The sequence below is a fragment of the Kryptolebias marmoratus genome, linkage group LG7 (genome assembly GCF_001649575.2).
Source record: "Kryptolebias marmoratus isolate JLee-2015 linkage group LG7, ASM164957v2, whole genome shotgun sequence".
Classification (NCBI taxonomy): Eukaryota; Metazoa; Chordata; class Actinopteri; order Cyprinodontiformes; family Rivulidae; genus Kryptolebias; species Kryptolebias marmoratus.
Genome location: NC_051436.1, coordinates 23,083,417 through 23,087,461, shown reverse-complemented (window position 1 = coordinate 23,087,461; position 4,045 = coordinate 23,083,417).

Below are 4,045 nucleotides of genomic sequence, written 5' to 3'. Positions count from 1 at the left end.
GTAAATTTCAAGATGGCTGCCTATGATGTCAGATTAGGTTTCATTCCATATATTCAGGTTTCATTCCATATATTCAGGTTTCATTCCATATATTCAAGTTTCATTCCATATATTCAGACTTTCATTCCATATATTCAAACTTTCATTCCATATATTCAGACTTTCATTCCATATATTCAGACTTTCATTCCATATATTCAAACTTTCAAATATAAGAATACATATACAATAATTTGGATATGGATATATATATATACTCCCACAGACCAAAAACATGCATGTTAGGTTAATTCATGACTCTAAAAGTGTCCCTAGGTGAGAGTGTGAATGGTTGTCTGTCTCGTTTGTCTATATGTGGCCCTTTGATGGACTTGCGACCTGTCCAGGGTGTCCCCTTCCTCTCGCACAGTGACTGCTGGGGATAGGCAGCAGCTCCCCGGGACCCGGAATGGAGAAGTGGGTAAAGAAAATGGATGGATATATATATATATATATATATATATATATATATATATATATATATATATATACAGAGAGAGAGAGAAAGAGAGAAAGAGACTAGCTTTTAAATTGAACAGAATAAATAAAATATTGGGAGCCAATGTCCTCACTTAGGATTCAAGAGCTCAGGAGGATATGTTCTTATTTTCTTTAAATAAATTTAGAAGAGGCCCCAGTAGTAACTGTAACTGTTTTGATCTTAATAAGTAATATCGACTGTAAATAATTATAGTAAAAAACTAAAAGTAGACCTACGTATTTTCCAATCTGTGTATCATTCGTTCTTTCCATTTTCAATTGACTATCAAAAATCAAATCATAAAAAACTGACAGGTTATTTTGTTTTTTAATATACCACCAAAAAACAAAAAAGTGCCTGGTTTTTCATATTTTACTTTTAGGCTAAGATCGAAAACACGAAATGGAAAATCGGGCAGCAGGACAGAATTTGATTTTAATATTTAATTGGTCAGGTTTAGGTGACCTGGAAGTTTGCTAAGGAGCGCTAGCAAATAACAAACATTAGCTTGTTACTGACCACCATAGACACTGTTTACATAGACACCTCGAAGACTGGCGCCAATGACTTATATAGATAGACATGACATCACGTGACTTTGGATGAGCTAAAAATGCCGCCATCTTATGCTAATAATTCAGTTCCGCTTTTGCGCTCAGCAATACAGGAATGACTTCTTATTGTGCTGCATTTTTCTGCACAAATCTTCACGTAAAATGTCCGGACGGCGTTAGATTTTATCAGTAAGGGTTTTTCTTTTAATAACAAGGCTGCTTAACAAGGAGATTAGTGCCTGAGTCTAACTTTACTGCAGAAGACGAGCATCAAAACTGGACATTATTAGCGCTAGTTTTAATGTTAAACTTTCGGTGTTATGCTTCTGTGAAGTCAAGGTCTCGCGTTTAAACATAAACGTGTGGTATTAACTGAAAAGTTAGAATCATCTTAAAAAGCTTAAGAATACGAAGAACTCATATAAGAACTCATTTTGTTCACACTTTATATCCACCTAATATCAAAAAGTTCTGAAGTTTAGTGGATATATAAACTAAATGACACTTACATGCGATTGAGAGCATATATAAAGTTCTTTCCTATTATTTAAATAACATTGCAGGGGGACTTGGCACCATTTGTGGAAACAACGGAAGCGCTATGGACAACTTTGGCCCTGTGTTGTTGCTGTTTTTTAAACTTATGGGGAGTAGGACAGCTGAGTAGGAGTAGTAGGACAGCTGTTATCCGCCAAAGATTTCAGGCTTTACAGCGCCTTCAAATGGGGGACAGATGGCATAAACGTTGCAGGGTAAGCTAACGCTGTTTTTTATATTCCTATTACTTTGCTACCGTTCCAAAATTGTCTATCGTTGTTTTCTTCGCTCTTCTTACGCTTCAATCTGGCCACACCCACGACCAACAAGTGAACAAGAGCTAAGCTTGCGCCACCCACAAAAGCAGGGACCAAAAAAGAAGGGACCGGCCTCGAAAAAATGCTGGTGGAAACGGGCGCAAAGGAAGCTGAGTAAAGTGGAGCCGAGACCTTTAGAGCCGGTGGAAAAGGGGCATATGTCACCAACCAAGGAGGTAACACTGCCCACACAATCACCCAACTTCAGGATTTTGACACAAAAACATAAAAACAAGTCATTAACATTCTAAATCAGAGAAATAGACCACTGAAGTGTTTAACTAAAAGAGAAATCTGAAAATATATTATTTTGATATTTTATTTTTTTTCCCCTTTAACATTTTAACATTTAATTTTTTTGTTAGTGCATCAAAACAATTGGCCAAATGAAAAAGTAGCAGCAATTTAGCTAATTAGCTAGCTTAGATGTAGAACAGCAAATCAAGTAGCCAAAAAAAATACATAAAATAAATACAGTTGAAGAAGCAGTTTAGCTTGTTAGCTAGTTTAACTATATTGAAAATTACAACTTTTTTGAAAAACATCTGTAGATTTTTATGCTGAATTTTTTTGACTTTTTTTAAATTAAACATTTATTAATTTTAGCTTGTGGTTTTGGAGTATATGTTGGTGATAAGTCTCAGCTCCTACATATCAAATTTTTGCTCAGTATCTGTAAAACTGTCTTAGTCATAGCCATTTCTGTTTCCTAAAGTTGGTTAGCTGTGGTGGCCACCTTTAATCAAGTTGACTTCAAAATTGAATCAGTTGTAGAGGTACATCCAATGATTGCTTTCTCAGAGTTTCATTAAAATCCTTCCAGGTTAATTTTGTTAACAGACTGAAATGCACGACAGCAAAACTTTATTGCCCACCTTCTGCTTTTTGTCAGTGGGTAATAAAAATTATTATAATAATAAAAGTAAAAATTGGAAAACATGATTAATTAAATTGAGCTATGCTGTCAGGGGCAATTGCCCTCAATAGGGTCTCCCAAGGCAGATTGGTCCTAGGTGACAGACCAGACAAAGAGTGATTGAAAACAGTTGTATAGGCAGAATACAAAAAACTCATTGTCTCTCACTCTGATGTGGACCAGGAGCCCTAGAGCCTGGTCTGTGGGACAGGCTCATTGGCGTGCACCTGGTGATCGGGCCTCTACCTATGGGGCCTGGTTTGCCTCAGCTTGAATGAGTTACAAGGGTTCACCTTCCTGTGGACCCACCTTCTACGTGTGGCAACCTTGGCGCTCTGACCCTAACTTACCAAAGCTGGCTCTTGGGACATGGAATGTCACCTCTCTGGTGGGGAAGGAATCTGAGTTTATGGATGAGATTGAGAGGTATTGACTAGACATAGTTGGCCTCGCCTCAATGCACAATGTGGGTTTTGGAACTAAGCCTTTTGAGAGGGGATGCACCTCATTCTACTCTGGAGCTGCCCATGGTGAGAGGTACTCAGCTGGCGTAGGGCTTCTTATACAAATTCCACCTCCGGCAGAGATTCAACTGCATTCCAGCTAAATTGAGGTATTTTAAGTTTTAATGTGGCTGCCTTGAGCTGTGGTTGTTGGTGCCTCTCAAAGTGGCATTCCTTGAATCCGGTGGTAGACATTCTGGGTGAGGGAGGGTGTCAAACTGAAGAAAGTGTCCCATCAGGCCTTGTTAGCTGGTAGGACTCCAGAAGTAGGTTGCAGTCATAGCTGTTCAGTGGGGCTGAGTTCAGTGAGGCCTTAGATTCAATTAAATTCAATTCAGAATTACTTCATTAATCCCAAAGGGAAATTAAATGTTATTGTAGCTCATAATCCTGGTTTTGTTAAAGAGTTGATGGCTGGAGGCAGGAAGGGTCTCTTGTAGCATTCTGTTCCGATGTGTCCTCGGTCCTGGTGTCTTCAAAGAGTCCCACCAGGTGAGCCTTGCTGGCCTCCTGCGGAGCCATAACGACTGAGCTCTGGAAGCTCAGGTCGGTCTTGAAGTCCTGGGTGATCTCCAGGACCAGGTGCTAGAAGTGCAGCTTCTGGATGAGCAGCTCGGTGGACTTCTGGTAGTGGTGGATCTCCCTGAGAGCCACGGTCCCGGACCTGTAGAGATGAGGCTTCTTTACTCCGCCGGTGG